Raw genomic sequence first — 18,400 nt, forward strand, 5'->3', positions numbered from 1 at the left:
CAGGACCCCAGAAGAGAGGGCAGGGGGAGGGAAGCCTCACCCCTGGCCCTGGTCCAACCTGAAGGTACAGACCCCAGGTTGGAGGATCAGTTGCAGGTTAACATCCCTGCACTGATGGAAGAATTGTGCAGGACTGCTTCTACAAGCACCCTGACAGTTTTTGACTCAGGGGGTGCCACTTCTGCAGGGAGGGTACAGAGCCCCAGAGGGGAGGACCAGGGTCAGGTTGTCATCCCTGACCTGGTGGAAGAGAGAGTGGTCAAAGGGTGCCAGGCACCTGGGGCTACCGCCCCCCACTCTCCACAGTCACAGTGGTTAGAGAGGCCTGAGGTCGGGCTCTCATCCCTGACAGTTGTCTGGGGCCACTGTGGCTTGCTGTCCTGGTGGACAGAGTTGCCCCTGGGGGGGGGAGGACGAGAGTCACACCCCGGGGGTGGAGTGGGCAACACCACTGTGTTGGCCCTGGTGGTACTATCTGCCCATTGCAATACATCTGTGAGCAAAGTAAAGTTAGGTGTTGCACAGATGGTGTCTGTAGATGTGGAGAAGGGTTCCCCATGGGTTAGCTTAGTGGGCCCTGAGAGTATGGACAGAGGGATCCAACTGGAGTCAGGAAGGCGTAGAACTGGAACATGCCCCTGCTGTTGTGGGCCTGGGTCCCTGTTCTATCGCCCCAATCAGGGAAGTACATCAAGGTATTGATTGTTCTCCCCTGGCTTTAGGCTGGTAGGGGGTCGTGTTGGACTTTTGCTTTTGCAGGGTCATCCCCAGACTTTTTTGCCTCCTGCCTCCTATATTTTTCTGACATGTTGCTGTTGGCTTTTCAACTCTGAGCACTTTACCACTGCTAACCAGTGCTAAAGTGCATATGCTCTCCTGTTTAAATTGTATGTAAGTGGTTTATCCATGATTGGCATATTTGATTTACTAGTAAGTCCCTAGTAAGGTGCACTAGAGGTGCCAGGGCCTGTAAATCAAATGCTACTAGTGGGCCTGCAGCACTGGTTGTGCCACCCACATAAGTAGATCTGTACTCATGTCTCAGACCTGCCACTGCAGGGTCTGCATGTGTATTCTTACACTGTAAATTCGACTTGGCAAGTGTACCCACTTGCCAGGCCTAAACCTTCCCTTTCCTTACATGTAAGGCACCCCTAAGATATGCCCTAGGTAGCCCCAAGGGCAGGGTGCAGTGTATGGATAAGGTAGGACATATAGTAATGTGGTTTATATGTCCTGACAGTGAAATACTGCCAATTTCGTTTTCACTGTTGCAAGGTCTGTCTCTCTCATAGGATAATATGGGGGCTACCTTTAAATATGATTAAAGTGTAGATTCCCCTAGAGAGTAGATGGACAGGTGGAGTTTGGGATCCCTGAACTCACAATTTAAAAATACATCTTTTAGTAAAGTTGATTTTAAGATTGTGAGTTTGGAAATGCCACTTTTAGAAAGTGAGCATTTTCTTGCTTAAACCATTCTGTGACTCTGCCTTGTTTGTGGATTCCCTGTCTGGGTCAGTTTGACAGTTGGGTTGTTTTTCACCTCACACCAGACAGTGACACAAAGGGAGCTGGGGTGTGATCTGCATTCCTGATTAGCCATCTCTGCTAGGAGGGAGGGGTGGAGTGGTCACTCTCATCTGAAAGGACTGTGCCTGCCTCTGACAATGCTGTCTCCAGCCCCCTGGTGTGTGTCTGAGGCCTTGCCTGGGCAAGGCAGGATTTCGCAAGAAGGTGTGAGTCCCCTTTGAAGGAAGGTGACTTCAAAGACTAAAATGGGTATAAGAAGGGCACCCAAACTTACAAACTTTAGAAACACTTCTGGAATCAAGGGGAACCTCTGCCTGGAGAAGAGCTGATCGCTGAGGAACAAGTGCTGCCCTGCCTGTGACTGTGCTTTGTGGAGCTTTCCTGCAGTGCTGCTTCTGCCAGAGTAAGAGGGCAAAGACTGGACTTTGTGTGCCTTCCATCTTGAAGAAGAAATCTCCAAGGGCTTGATGTAGAGCTTGCCTCCTGTTGTTGAAGTCTCAGGGATAGCAAAGACTTCTTCCTGCCAGCACCTGGAGTCTCTGGAGAGACCCCTACTCTGCTCTGTGGTGCCCTTCCAGTTCCTGGGACCCTGAAAGGAGAGGCTGGCAGCCTAAGGACAAAAATACACGCACCGAGCACCGTGCGGAGAAAAGATCGACGCGAATCCGATCGCGGCTGAGAAAACGACGCGACGCCGGCTCCGCAGCTGAGAAACGACGCCGCTGGAAACGCGACCGGAGAATCGACGCCCGGAGCAGGAGAAACGACGCGCAGCATCGCTGACGAAGGCTGAGAGATCGCAACCAGCGCCGCGGGACTTCGGACCGTCGCGTGGCTGGCTTTTTCGACGCGCATCGCCGTGCCGAGTTGTCATATACCCGTGCCGGGTTATTTTCGACGCACACCGCCCGTGCGGGGTTATTTTTGGCGCAAACCAGGTACATTTACACGCTAGCAGCGCTAGTGTGTTGTTACAACTACCTAAAGACTCTTTTTATTTTTAAACCTTTAAAAAATCATAACTTGACTTGTGTATGTTGGATTTTTGTCGTTTTGGTCTTGTTTTGTCTAGATAAATATTTCCTATTTTTCTAAACTGGTGTTGTGTCATTTTGTAGTGTTTTCATTAAGTTACTGTGTGTGTTGGTACAAATACTTTACGCCCAGCACTCTGAGGTTAAGCCTACTGCTCTGCCAAGCTACCAAGGGGGTAAGCAGGGGTTAGCTGAGGGTGATTCTCTTTTATCCTAACTAGAGTGAGGGTCCTTGCTTGAACAGGGGGTAACCTGACTGTCAACCAAAGACCCCATTTCTAACAAAATGCATACTACATTTCAAATCATTTTCTTCAGATAAGGAGGTACCATACACTCTATTGGGCACTAGCTTAAAGCAACATTAACATAGGAGCCTAAGGTACATGAGAAAGTGAGAGTGTATAAATACTATGTACAGTGCTTAATTTGTAAATAAAAACATGCCTGTGCTCAAAGCTCTCCTCGAAAACACGTGGCTGCTGCAATTAAATGTGCGAAGATGGAATACTGAGGCAGCGTAATCCTGAAGCCACCTCGGGCCTCTTCAATCTATTTACAGCCACTCCCTGCCCCTTCAGCTCACTCTTGCAGCTTTCTGCTTTCTCCTTTCGTGATGCTTTTTCGTTTTCCTCTTCCTCCGTCTTTCCCATATGTCTTTTGCTCGCAGTAAATGCTTGAGGCAGACAAAATAAGTGCTGACCCTCAAAAATAAGTGCCGGCGCCCCACACCGGAAACAACAAGCACAAATTAAGCACTGAGTACGTACCATCATTTAAAATCAATCTCCTAGGATAAACAGAATGATCTGTCTAGCTGTCAAGATCTCTGAGTATAACTTTTGTTTTCTTAGCTCCACTGAGATTTTTAAAAAAGTAAACCTTGCCAGCACTCCTGGTGCATGGATTGTTTTACACTAGTGAACCACAGCTGAATATCATTGAGGCAACTCCTGTTCAGGCCCCCTGCTCAATCTGCATACATTAATGTGCCCGTAGCCGGCCCAAGTTAGCTTTTTGGATCAATGTGCGGGCCTGGGGTGGAGTGGGGGGTGCTGGGGTTGATGACTCCTGTCCTGTTGGTGAAGGGAAGGTAACAAGGCCTCCAGAAAGGACGCTTAGACACCCACTGGGCCGCTGGTAGCATCTGAACAGGCAGAAATGGATCTCAAATCGGCCCCCACTTTGCCCTAAAAAGCGCCCCCCACAACTGCAACTGACACGGACCCTTCGGCCATTGCCCTCCTTACCAATCCCACCCTGCCCTCACCCCTTCTGTTACTCTTGTTAGCACAGCCCAGCCACCTTCTAATTGACTCCTCTCACCTCAGGGACACCCCTGGCAGTCTCTTTTGCGAAGGTTTTGAAGGAGGCTGAAGCTGATATGAGCAAAGGCAGCCTGGCTCGTGCACCTGCTGAAAGAGTGGGGGGCTACCCCTCGGAGTACAATTCAGACACACAAAGGCCTCTGAAGGGACAGTCGTGGTTCGCAGATACAAGAAATCCATCCATGAACTCTTGGTTCTTGTGACATATTATAAAACGACTTGAAAGAGCTATGTACATCTGTCAGGATGGCCGAGCGGTCTAAGGCGCTGCGTTCAGGTCGCAGTCTCCCCTGGAGGCGTGGGTTCGAATCCCACTTCTGACACAACCATCCCTTTTGGAATATTATAAATTTTCATGTGTGTTCTGGCTGTCTGCATGTAGAAACACGGGTGGAAGTCACAATTGAGAGTGCTATGCATTCAAGTTTGTAAGCAAAGTGTAAGATTTATCTTTCTATTGAACAATAAATAGTTCGAGTAAGGAACTCGAAAAGATCGAATACATTTGTATTTAGAAAATGATTTGGGAAGTGACATCGTAAACCGTGAGTGTACATTTTGTCCCAACCAAATTATATTTCTCTGACAGTTGCACAAATGTTCAGGCTGTTGCCCAGAGCCGCTGTTTATCTTTTTCTTTCTAGCAACCATTCATTTTCCAGCCGCAAGGTGGCACTTTATCTTCAGACAAGAATTCATATTCAGAAATGAATGACATAACCTACTGAAATAACTTGAATAGATATTCTCAGTGTTGTAAATAAATAACAGTTAGTGGGTACTGGACAGCACTCTTTCAGAGAAATTATCACTTAATTAATACTTAAATTCTGACCTACTGTAAGTAATCCGGTGTTCATGTAAAGCGCTGCAATGCCCCGTGCTACGTTGGCGCTATGTAAAACTACAAAAAAGTTAGGGTTTACTAGAGGCCCTCACAACTCTCCCACGCCACGTGGGTGCTATTTAACAAGTTTTCCGAATGTTAAGTAATCTGACCACTTTAGATCCATATTCCGTTACTTCTCATCTCTAGGACCAGTATACATAGAGAGCTGTTTTAGTGACTTCTCAAATAAAGTCTGGCCATGGACGTTCAGAACTCCATGAGTCCAGATGAGCAGTCCAGGTCCTTTTTAGGTTCCACCTGGACAGCACATGCCCTGTCTCTGTGAGACATGTTGTTTACATTCAGTGGGCTTACAGCCCGCCCACAGCTTATCATTTGTTAGCTTCAGCGTTTCCCTCACAGCCCCGGGATCCCATAGCCCACCACACACATACTGCCTTGGCTGAAACGCATATAACCATAGATTGCAAACCATAAGAAAAGACAAGGCCACACCAGTTGTTGGAGAGAAGTTGACTGCAGGTTTATTATTGCTTATGTAGGCAAGACAAAATTGGGTTAACTTACTGATGATCCAAGCGCAGCCATTGGATGAGAAACCTATGCTCATCACTCACCTGATTAGACAATGAGTGCCTGGACTACACACCATCAAGAGTTATACATTTTTGGGGGTTTCCCACACTGTAAATCCGATAAAACCAAACTCACGTGTAGTGACAAAGCTGTCCAAGGCAAGGCCCCGGTTGCTCAGATTTACAACTGTCCATTGGACTAACGGGGCACTGTTGCTTTCATCCCGCGGTCCTGCCGTAAAGATTCCCCAGGAGCTGGCATGGAGCATCCCCTTTGTGCTCCGCCATGATTGCTTTCTGCACCAAATTCCTTTGGATCGCCCTGTAACTCAGGCTGCGAAACAAAACAATGGAAAAAAACCTTGCCAATATACAGGCAATCATACTCTTTAAATAAATCCAGTGGGTGAGGGTAGGATGGGTATTGTCTAGAAGCTGTCAAAAGAGGATGGGAGCCAAGGTCAACAGGTATTTAACCCTTTGCCCCTTCCCAGCTGCCCACTACCACTGGACGCCTGCAGCCCAGGGAGAGTGGACAGGTCCCTTTTCTAACATCTTAGACCCCCCCAGGCAACGTGGTCATGGGGGTGAGGGAGTGTGCCGTAGGACAGAGGAATGCGGTACTAAGCCCCTGCACGCCTAAATTGTTGTGTTGCGTACGACACAGGCAGCCCCATACTTAATATCCCATAACCCACCACACACACATTGCCCTGGTTAGAACGTATATAACCATAGAGTGCAAACCATAAGAAAAGACAAGTCCTTCATCCCCATTTGTCACAACATGTAGGCCTCACTTCCTCTTCTTGTTTTTGGCCCTCCCTTGGAGCATGTACCAAGTACTTGTGTCCATCCACTGCTCCTGTTTTTGGTGCTAATTTTCTTTGTTCAAGCACTCCATATTAGTGCTGGTGTTTCCAGTCCATCTCCCCAGTCACCATCTATGTAGCTTCTATTCCCTCCCACCCACCCCTTCTATATAGCTTCCATTCTTTTCTACCCCTCTGTGTTGCTTCTTTTCACTCCCACCCTCTACTCTACACCCCTGCACACTGCTCAATGCCAATGCACTGTATGCCAATGCAATGTATGCCACTGCACTGTATGCCACCTCACTGTATTCCACTGCATTGTATGTCACTGTACTGTATGCCACTGCACTCTACTCTTCAACACTCTGCTCTGCACCCCTCTACTCTACACCCCTGCACTCTACTCTATGCCAATGCACTGTATGCCACTGCACTCTACTCTTCAGCACTCTGCTCTGCACCACTCTACTGTACACCACTGCACTGTACTCTGCACCACTCTACTCTACACCACTGCACTCTACTCTGCACCACTCTACTCTACACCACTGCACTCTACTCTACACTGCACCACTTTACTCTACACCACTACACTCTTCAATCCACCACTCTACACCAGTGTCCTCTTTGCCCCTCTTCTCCACACCACATTACTCTTCACCACTTTACACCACTGTAGTGAATCTGTCATCCAAGGCAGGAATTCAAGTTGACACTTGTAGTTGATTAAATGTACGTTTATTTCCAGTTTGATGCATAAAAGAAACTTCATCCACCCACAAGTCAAGATCCTCCAATCTCCTCACATCTCCTTCCCAGACTCCCCCAGCATTCCAAATTCCAGAGAGTCTATGAGCCTAAAGGAAGGCAGGGGAAGCATTGGGAGAAACCAACTAAGAGAAATACATAACTAAAAGAAACACAATACATATAAAGGGAAACCATGCTGAGATAAACACAATAAAGAAATAGTGATAACACCACACTATCTTCCCCCTAAATTATAAATAAATACATATATATACATTTTTTTTTTTACATCTTCACAACTCTATTCAAATTCCAAATACACCCATCATCCACTTTAATAGCACCTTTAAACACTTTGATAACTTTAAAGATTTTACTATAATGAGAAAATGTTCCACAATTTATTTTCGGCAACTTAATCTTAACAGAATCACCAACTGCAACAACAAGAGGTTTGACTGCTTTACGACGATCATATGTCAATTTCCTTTTTTCCTGTAAAATCTCATCCCTGGTCACAGCTAGTTCTTTAATTTTCTCATGGTTCAACTCTTTACTAACATATTTATTCACCCGTGAAGGATTTATGCTAGTGTTAGGCACTCTTTTCTTGAACAATACAAATGGAGATTGGCCAGTACTGGAATGTGGTGTAAACCTATAACTCTCAACTTTAGATTTAACAGCTTCCATCCAATTACATCCTGTTAATCTTGCTACTTGAATAGTTTCCTTCAATGTCCTGTTAAAGCGCTCAACCATACCATTAGTTTCAGGATGATATAGAGCACTTTTCTTATGCAATATGCCTCTAGATGCTAAAAACTCAGACATGTGCTTAGAGGTGAATTGAACCCCATTATCTGTTATGATGCATTTGGGATATCCTTCTCTAGAAAATACCCCTGAAAGAAAATTAGTAATTGATTCTGGCCAATGAGACAACATGTCCATTACAACAACAATATACTTAGAAGTTGAACCACACACAACAGGACCCATAATATCCATTGCAACATCCTCCCACACTTCATTAGGAATTTTCCAGATTTCTAATGGACGTGACCTACACTTGAAAGTTTTATCTGCAAATTTGCATTCCACACAGTCGCGAACAACTCTTTCCAACGCTAAATCCATTCTCGGCCACCAATAAAATTCTCTCAACCGTTCTTTTGTCTTGCAAATCTTTCACGCAAACCAGATGGAGGTACTAATCTTCCACTCCTAAAAACCAAACCATTCTCAACTGAAAGTTCATTCCAAATTTTTTTATACACATTCTCTTCATCACAGTCAGCAGGAACACAATTAGATTCGATCAAATCCTTTACCCGTTTCAAGCTAGTATCATTACTAAACTCCGTTAACCACTCATCTTCCGTGATACAACCATCAGTCAAAATGCACACTTTCACATCCTCATCAACCCACCATGTGCTACAATCCATATCTTGGTCCCAGCTAAAAGATCTTAACCTTGACAAACAGTCAGCTGTGCGGTTCTCACATCCAGGGACATATCTGACAGAAAATTGAAAGTCTTGAAGACCAGCAATCTACTTGCAAATACGTGAAGAAATACAGTCTAGACCCTTCTTATCAAAAATCTCTTGTAAAGGCTTATGATCAGATTGCACAACAAACCTAGATCCCCATAGAAACTGTTTAAACTTCTTTATAGCCCAGTAGATAGCTAGTGCTTCTTTTTCAGTGGTGGAATACCTCGACTCCGCTCCCCTTAACGCTCTGGAAGCAAATGCCATAGTAACATCCTTACCATCATACTTTTGCTTAAGAACACTTCCTAAACCCTTATCTGAGGCATCAGTTATAATCCAACAGGGAAACCCTGGGCGAAAACTGTTGAGACATTGAGCAGAAGATAGTGCATTTTTTAGATCCTCAAATTCTTTCTTGCAAGCCTCTGACCATACAAAATCAACACCTTTCTTAAGTAACTCTCTAATGCAGCAAGACCTACTGGCAAAATTAGGAACAAATTTGGAATAAAATTCCGCCATGCCTTAGAAAACTTGTACATCTTCTCTTTTAACAGGATCCGCAAAATTAACTACAGTTTTAACTAGATCCTCTTTCGGTTTAACACCTTGAGAAGAAATTACATGTCCTAAATACGTGATATCTGAACATGCAAACTTGCATTTTTCTCCCTTGAGTGTGATTCCCTTACTACGAAATTGTTTTAAGACTTCTCTAACTTTGGAAAGATGTTGTTCAAGAGTGTTAGAAAAAATGAGAACATCATCTTGAAAAAATCTAACACCATCAGTTTTCCCAAGAATATGATACATTAGTCTTTGAAATACAGAAGCAGCAGAGCACAAACCAAATGGCATCCTATTAAACTTAAACACACCAAAGGGAGTGATGAAAGATGTCAACAATTTTGATTCTTCACACAATTGAACTTGGTGATAAGCTGAACTCAAATCTAATGTCGTAAAATATTTTGCCTCTCCTAAAAGACAGACCATTTCATTTATGTTTGGTAAAGGAAATTTGTCTTCAATCACAGCTTTGTTGAGATGTCTAAGGTCCACACAGTCTAATATCTCCCGATTTCTTCACAGCAACAACAATGGGGGCGACCCATTGTGCAGCCTCGACTTCTTCAATGATGCCTTCAGATTGAAACCTTTGTAATTCAGATTTAACCTTGTCTTGTAAAGTGAAAGGAATTTTTCTTACTTTGCACGCTACAGGGCTGACACCCTCCTTAAGACAAATACGATGTTTGTATCCCGTAACGCACCCTACTTTAGAAGAAAATACATCAGAAAATTCACCTATGATGTCGTCTTTGATGCTGCAAACATTTTGAACTAATACTTGAGGAATAGAATTGGGATTTAATATAATCCCAAGCATCTTCTGATGTGGCCAACTCAGAATTGTGTCACCAACAACTGGAACATATATTTTCTCTGAAATTGTGTTCCCTTTAAAGGTTATGACGGCTTCAAAGTAACCCTTGAGCTCAATAGGTTTACCGCCATAACTGTAGGGAATGATATCAGGATCCAGTAAAGAAACTCTTCCCATAAAATGCTTAGTGAAATCCGAAACTGATACTAAGGAAAGTTTCGCGCCCGAATCCATCATCATAGAAATAGATGTTCCGTTGACATCCACAAAATCCGAAGGGTACTGACAAGTATTATTGGCGACACAATTAACATCATAAATAATCTGAAGAACAAAATCTCGATCATCATTACAATCAATTTCCTGAACTTTGACTTTAGACTTAGAAAATGATTTGCAATACTTAGCAAAATGTCCCTTCTTGGAACATTTGTTACAAATAATATGAATAGCAGGACAATCTTGGCTATTAGCTAAATGAGTTGTAGAACCACACCTAAAACACATCAGTTTTGCTCTAATGTTTGCTTGAAACTTGTTATTAGTTTTTGTATTTATAGCTTGGACCTCCATAGAAACACCTTTGGATTTCCTCAAATTATCAATACAAGCCATCGAATGTTCAACTTGCTTAGCAATGATTAACACTTCATCTAGTGATGGATCACTTTTGACCCATAATGCTTCTCTTACTTTGTCGCATTTACATTCAAGCATGAATCGGTCTCTAATACGTTCTTCTAGATTTTCTCCGAAGTTACATGATGAAGCTAGTTTGCGTAAAGCTGTGACAAAATCTTCAATAGATTCATCATCCATCTGCTTACGTTTCCCAAAATAGTAACGTTGTAAAATGATAGAAACTTTGGGAAGAAAGTGATTGTCCAGTCTAAGTAAAGTAGAATCAAATTCATTCAAAGAGTTGTCACCTTCCGCACCATCTGATGTTGTTATTGCAGGTAAAGTTTCCAAGATTTCTTGACCCTCCGCACCAAGACAATGTTGTAAAACAGAAGTCTTTCTTTCAGAGGATAGGTTGCTGCCACAGACGTGCATGTAAGTCAGGAAAACCTTTTTCCATTTTTGCCACGATATAGGAGGTTCTCCAGGAAGCGCAAGAAAAAATGGTAGAGGTGTAATGTTCTGCATAATCACTTATTATTGCAGGGAAAGAAAAAAATTTTTACAAAAAAATGTAACACAGAAAATGAAGTGCCACTTAAAAGAAATAAAATATCCAGAAAAAAACAATGACAGAGCCAACTTGTTTCCAAAAATAAACGTAATAAAATAGCAGTTTTAAACGGATAATTTAGAGCTAAACTCTGTTTATTTGTTGAATAACTCGAGTTGAAAAACGAGTCGTCGTATCCCCTGTGGAGCGTGTTTCCCTTGAATACAGCCGAGTAAATAAACAGCGTGTGTATCTCAAGAGAGCGCGGCCGGGAAATAAAGGCACGCGTTCACGTTGCCATGGCAACAAATTCAACAGCAGGTAAATAAACAGCGCGTGTATCTCAAGAGAGCGCGGCCGGGAAAGAAAGGCTTGCGTTCACGTTGCTTTGGCAACAAAATCAACAGCACGCGTCTCCAGAGGCACGAGGAAAGGAGACAGTTGAAAGACGCGTCTATTAAATTTATAAATAGACATGAAAAGAATTACCATGTGGCTCAAAAACAGGTTGAAAAAATAAAAATAAAAAAAATGTGAGCCACAAAAAACAGAGGAAAAAGAAATTACAGTACCTTTTTTTTTCTTAACGTTAGAAGCTGAATAAATGAAGATGTTGAAGTTTCCAAGGTACAGTTTCAGAAGTCTCGAACCACCCTTGTCGCCAACATGTAGTGAATCTGTCATCCAAGGCAGAAATTCAAGTTGACACTTGTAGTTGATTAAATGTACGTTTATTTCCAGTTTGATGCGTAAAAGAAACTTCATCCACCCACAAGTCAAGATCCTCCAATCTCCTCACATCTCCTTCCCAGACTCCCCCAGCATTCCAAATTCCAGAGAGTCTATGAGCCTAAAGGAAGGCAGGGGAAGCATTGGGAGAAACCAACTAAGAGAAATACATAACTAAAAGAAACACAATACATATAAAGGGAAACCATGCTGAGATAAACACAATAAAGAAATAGTAATAACACCACAACCACTCTGCTCTTTTCACCACTCTACACAGCTGCACACCACACTACTCCACTCCGCACCACTCTATGCCACTGCACTTTACACAACTAGACTATTCTGCACGACTCAGTTGTAGCCAGCTAATTTGCAATTTTGTGTATTTTCTAAACTGTTCCAGCTTTGCGAAATACAAAGCTTATGAAGTTCTTTAAACAAATAAATGTAAGTTGGCCTCAGCTCAGAGCCCTCCATCCCACTCCTCTTACCTGAGTCCTGGGTGCCCTGCCTCCATGTGTTTGCTGGAGGATGTCCTACATCAGACATTCTGCATCAGGACATCATACATGGAAGGCCACAAAGGATAAACCTTATCTCAAGTAAAGTTAGGAGACTTAACCTACTCTGAAAAGTGTGGAGTTTCCTAATCCCGCCCAACTTCATAAATTAAGTCTTCATTTAACTCACCACAAATGTAATATAACTTCACAGGGACCTTGGAGCATTTCCATCAAATACATTTTAGGGAAATAGCGGCAAATAGTTTATTTTAAACATTTTAGGGCTGCAATAGGGGTGGAAACTAAATACAATTTAAATGTCATTTTACAGGGGAAGTTCCCAAATTAATTTGACAAAAGATGGATAGTTCAATTATATTTTACTACTATTCTCTACTCTAGTATACGACACACCACTCCACTCCACGAGACTCTTCTCCATTCCACTCTACTCCACTATATGACACTCTACGACACTCTGCTTGACTCTATGCCATATGACTCAAGGCCACCCTACTAGATCCTATTTCCGTCTATTCCGCTTTATCCTACGACATTCCACTCAATGGCACTCCACAGCACTCTATGTCACTCCACTCTACGCCACTCTACGACACTCCACTCAGAGACACTCTGTGCCACTTTACTCCACTCCACGCATTCTAGGCCACTCTAGCACCTTACTACATTCTACGCTTTGCCACTCCACTGCACAACACTTTACTCCAATCTATGACTCTTAACTTCAGTTTACATTATGCCGCTTTTTGCCCCTCCACTCTACACTACTCCACTCTCAAACACTCTTCGACACTCTATGCCACTGTACACCACTTCACTCTACTCCACTCTGCATCACTCCACTCCATCTATGACACTCCACTCCACTCTATTCGCCTCCATTCTACTACACTCTATGCCACTCTATGCCACTCCATTGTACTCCACTCAACACTATGTCACTCTATTCCACTCTACGCCACTCTGCTTCACTTTAAGCCACTCTACTCTATGATCCTCTACTATATGACTCTCCACAACACTCTATGGCACTCTACTCCACTCCACTCTGACACTTTACTCTACTCCACTCCATGACACTTTACTCTACCACACTCCACTCTATGCCATTCTACTCCATTCTACTCTACCTATGCCACTCTACACAACTCCAGGACAATCTATGACCTCCCTCCACTTAATGCCACTCCACTCTACTCCACTCTATGCCTCTCTATGCCACTCCATTGTACTCCACTCAACACTCTGTCACTCTATTCCACTCTACGCCACTCTGCTTCACTTTACGCCACTATACTCTATGATCTTCTACTATATGACTCTCCACAACACTCTATGGCACTCTACTCCACTCCACTATATGACACTTTACTCTATGACACTCCACTCTATACCACTCTACACCACTATACGCAACTCCAGGACAATCTATGAGAGCCCTCCACTCAATGACACTCCACTCTATGCTATGCTACTCTATGCCACTCCACTCTATGACATTCTACTCCATTCTACTCTACTCTACTCCTTTCTTTGCCACTCTACGCAACTCCAGGACAATCTATGACCTCCCTCCACTCAATGACACTTCACTCTATGCCATGCCCCTCTATGCCACTCCACTATATGACATTCTTCTCCACCTAAACCACTCCTTAACACTATACAACTCTCTACTCCACTCCACTCTAATCTCCGACATTCTTCTCCACTCTACGCCCCTCCACTCTACGACACTCTATTCCATGACACTCTACTCCACTCTACTAGGCCACTGCACTCCACTCTATTACACTCCACTCTAAAACACCCCACTCTATGACCCTATATGCCACTTTACACCCCTCCACTCTATGACACTCTATGCTACTTTACTTCACTCTATGCCACTCCACACTATTCCACTCCATTCTATGACATTCTACCTCTCTCCACTCTATGACACTCTACGCCACTTGACTCTAGTCCTCTCCATCCTGCCACACTCCATGACACTCTACGACACTAGTCTCTTGGCCACTTTACTCTACGTCGTTCCACTCCATGCTACACCACTACACTCTATGACACTTTGCTCCACACTATGCCACGCCACTCCACGCCACTCCACGCCACGCTCCTCTTTGGCACTAACTTAGCCATGCTGAACAGCAGCCATGCTGATGTACATTATGGATGAAAAACACATTGGCAAAGTCAATAGCTCGTGCATGGGTGAGACCCACTGGCTTTGCCAATGTCTCTTTATAATGAGTTTGACATTACAACGGGAAGAAGGCCCGGCCTAGAGCATCACTTAGAGCACAGTGGGAGACTTGAGAGCTCTGTTTTCAATGATTTGTGAAACAACAGTGGCCTGTACAACCTTAAACTGGTCCCATCAGCTAATGTTAAGCCACGTGCCCTTAGCAAACAAATAATCATTATAATGATAAAAAATAAACACATAATAATGTAAGAAAGTGCAATTCCCAGAAAGAAAAATCATGCTTGTAAAACAAAAAAGTCAGGTAGGATGAAAGCCAGGACCAGGACTGAGTGCCTGGCGGTTTGAGTGTCAAAAAACAAATGGTAAAACCACCATTATTTGTAATAGTGAGAGATGGATGGATCCTGGCTCTGCAAACCTGCACGTGTTTTCCTCGGCGTTTAGATGTTCAGTGGGTGGTTAAAGGGCGGTCTGGGGGATGAAGATGCAGAAACTGCGGGGGCTGCGTTACAGGGAGACCCCCGGTTCTGGAGGATGCTGAACCCTCTCCGAAGGCCCACCACAGACACAGCTCAAATGTGTGAGATCTCACCGTGTGAGACGGGTCTGTAATAAGCGAGGTTGTTGAGGGACCAATGCATAGTTACTGTCCGAAATGTTGCATATATCATTCATAAAACACGGACTACACAGATTTTGTTTAATCTTTAATTTATCCAAATGCAAAAGAAAACATGGGGCGGCTCCTCAGTATGGGGAGGAGCATCCCCCCGCCAGCAGCAACCGCTGCAAATCCTTTTACAGGGGAAGGATGATAAACTCGGTTTATTATCCTTTCTGTGTAAAAGGGGCGGGGCACTGGGGGGTGACGGGCCGAGGGGAGTGCTCTGTGCACTCCCCCTCACTGCCCAGGTATGTGTAGCCAGCCGTCTCAGGCGGCCAAACACACATGCGCACTGCTGCCAGGCTGGAGAGAGCAGCACAATCTCCCAGTCTGCCAGGGAGCGCCCTGGCTGGGCGCTTCCAAGGGCGCTCCCAGCCAGTGCTGTCAGGATCGGCGCAGGGCAGGCTGGGAGCCTGTGTCTGCAGCAGCGACGGGAGAGGAGCGGCGCACGGCACGGGAGCAGAGGTACGTTTTTTAAAATAATTATTATTATTTGATTATTTTTCATGTGCCCCCTCCCCCTACTCACCTCCATACCCTCTCCCCATCCCTCCTGCTCCTCCCAGCCACTCATCCGCTCCTGGTTGAGTGCACCCGCAGTGTCCGAGTCACATCACAGAGAGTGGGATTGTGGAGTCACTCACTGAGTGTGAGTGTGCCCGCAGTGTGTGAGTCACATCGCAGACAGTGGGACTGTGGAGTCACTCTCTGGGTGTTAGTGTGCCTGCAGTGCGTGAGTCACATCGCAGACAGTGGGACTGTGGAGTCACTCACTGGGAGTGAGTGTGCCTGCAGTGTATGAGTCACATCACAGACAGTGGGACCGTGGAGTCACTCTCTGGGTGTGAGTGCGCCTGCAGTGTGTGAGTCACATCACAGACAGTGGGACCGTGGAGTCACTCTCTGGGTGTGAGTGTGCCCTCAGTGTGTGAGTCACATCGCAGACAGTGGGACCGTGGAGTCACTCTCTGGGTGTTAGTGTGCCTGCAGTGCGTGAGTCACATCGCAGACAGTGGGACTGTGGAGTCACTCACTGGGAGTGAGTGTGCCTGCAGTGTGTGAGTCACATCACAGACAGTGGGACCGTGGAGTCACTCTCTGGGTGTGAGTGCGCCTGCAGTGTGTGAGTCACATCACAGACAGTGGGACCGTGGAGTCACTCTCTGGGTGTGAGTGTGCCCTCAGTGTGTGAGTCACATCGCAGACAGTGGGACCGTGGAGTCACTCTCTGGGTGTTAGTGTGCCTGCAGTGCGTGAGTCACATCGCAGACAGTGGGACTGTGGAGTCACTCACTGGGAGTGAGTGTGCCTGCAGTGTATGAGTCACATCACAGACAGTGGGACCGTGGAGTCACTCTCTGGGTGTGAGTGCGCCTGCAGTGTGTGAGTCACATCACAGACAGTGGGACCGTGGAGTCACTCTCTGGGTGTGAGTGTGCCCTCAGTGTGTGAGTCACATCGCAGACAGTGGGACCGTGGAGTCACTCACTGGGAGTGAGTGTGGCTACAGTGCCTGAGTCACATCAAGAGTGGGATTGTGGACCCACAGTCACTCATTGGGAGTGAGTGTGCCTACAGTGAGTGAGTCACATCACAGCCAGTGCTTGTGCTCCTAGAACCCTGGAAACTCCCAAGCTAGCCGTATGATTGTGCCGGAATGATACAAGTTTGTGAGACTGAAATAGTGAAAATGAGGGGGGAGGAATGAAGGGCAGGGAGAGAGGGAGTGCAGATAAGGAATGTGGGGAGGAAGAGGGATAAAGAAGGGAAGAAGCGAGAGGCGTGGAAGGAGGGCACAGGTGGAATACGAGAGCCTGTGGTTCTGCAGGTTTCTAATAATGTGATGTCATGTTTGCCTGATAAGAACTGATAAAAGACTTCTGCCGAAACCCGGGATCGAACCAGGGACCTTTAGATCTTCAGTCTAACGCTCTCCCAACTGAGCTATTTCGGCGGCCTTGTACTCTTCCGTGATCGTTATGATTTTACTGTAGGTACCGTGGGGGGCCATGTCCAGGACTAAAGAGTTCACAGGTTTTACCCCAGACGCACAGGACTCTCCGCCAGGGTCACAGGACTCTCCGCCAGGGTCAGAGAGCTCATTACCAGGGCCACAGGTCTCCTCCCCAGGGTCACAGGACTCATCCCCAGGTTCAGAGGTCACACCCCAGGTACACGGGACTCACCCCCAGATTCGAAGGTATCATCCCCAGGGTCACAATTCTCACTCCAGGGCCACAGGGTTCACCCCTAGTGTCACAGGACTCATCCACCACCATCACCCCCTCCCTTACACTGACAGAAGCCTCGCCGGGGGTCACTGCTCTCTTCCCAGCACTGAAGACCAGCACTGAAGACCAGAGACTGAGCTGACATTTTAAGCGGTAACTTCATCGCTGCTCCGACTCTTCCCAAAGATCAACCACATCCGAGCAGGAGAAACTGCCCCTGACCAAACCCCGGCCCCTTTTCCCCTGCAGGGGCCCCTCAGAGACCTCACTCGGTGCTTGCACACCGACCCCCTTCCCCTCCATGGGGCCCTCGGAGACCTCACTCGGTAACCTCCACATTGCCCCCTTCTCTCCAGGGCCCCTTCGGTGTCTGACCCGTCAGACCTCACTCAGCCCCTCCATACCTCGCCGCCTTCTCACCAGGGCCCGGTAGGTGTCTGACCTGTCAGACCTCACTCAGTAACCTGCACACTGCCCCCTTCTCACCAGGGCCCCTTCGGTGTCTGACCCGTCAGACCTCACTCAGTAACCTCCACACTGGCCGCCTTCTCTCCTGGGCCCCTTCGGTGTCTGATCTTACTCAGACCCTCCACACCGCCCCCTTCTCACCAGGCCCGTTGGGTGTCTGACTCGTCAGATCTCACTCCACGGGTGATTCAAGCATCGAACCCACCGTCGATAACGGCCCGGCCTCTGTCCTTTTCGGCCCTCGTCATTGCCTCCGGGGTGTAAGCGTGGGGATGTCCAGGGTAACAGGAGGTGTGATGTCCCCACCACCCCCGCAGAGGGGACTTTCTCTTTCAGGCGTTCCCCAGACACTGACTGACCAAAGAGGACAGACACAACCTGTCACACGGCCTCACAGTGAGCAACAATCCGAACCCCCCAGAGAAGTAGGCGCCCCCTGGCGGGGAGCTCGGACACTGCGCCTCTTCCTGTGCCATAAACCTTGATGCCCTTTCAGCTGCTCTGGAACAAACACATCTGCCCCACCCCGGACCGGGCATTATCCCTCATTAGTGTCACACCGTGGGTGTGACGTATTCATTATTTGGTGCCTGTGGTCTTTAAGAGACTGAAAAGTACTGTGAG

At 46.2% G+C, this 18,400-nt stretch overlaps 2 non-coding genes across 2 annotated transcripts; one reads left to right on the forward strand and one right to left on the reverse strand.

The window, feature by feature from the left end:
- The first annotated feature begins 4,135 nt into the window (after positions 1-4,135).
- TRNAL-CAG (transfer RNA leucine (anticodon CAG)) lies at positions 4,136-4,218 on the forward strand. Its single transcript has one exon. It is a non-coding gene; the product is annotated as a tRNA-Leu (tRNA).
- Positions 4,219-16,958: 12,740 nt separating this feature from the next.
- On the reverse strand, positions 16,959-17,031 carry TRNAF-GAA (transfer RNA phenylalanine (anticodon GAA)). The gene has a single exon. It is a non-coding gene; the product is annotated as a tRNA-Phe (tRNA).
- Positions 17,032-18,400: the final 1,369 nt, after the last annotated feature.

This window comes from Pleurodeles waltl, unplaced genomic scaffold (assembly GCF_031143425.1).
Source record: "Pleurodeles waltl isolate 20211129_DDA unplaced genomic scaffold, aPleWal1.hap1.20221129 scaffold_67, whole genome shotgun sequence".
Lineage (NCBI taxonomy): Eukaryota > Metazoa > Chordata > Amphibia > Caudata > Salamandridae > Pleurodeles > Pleurodeles waltl.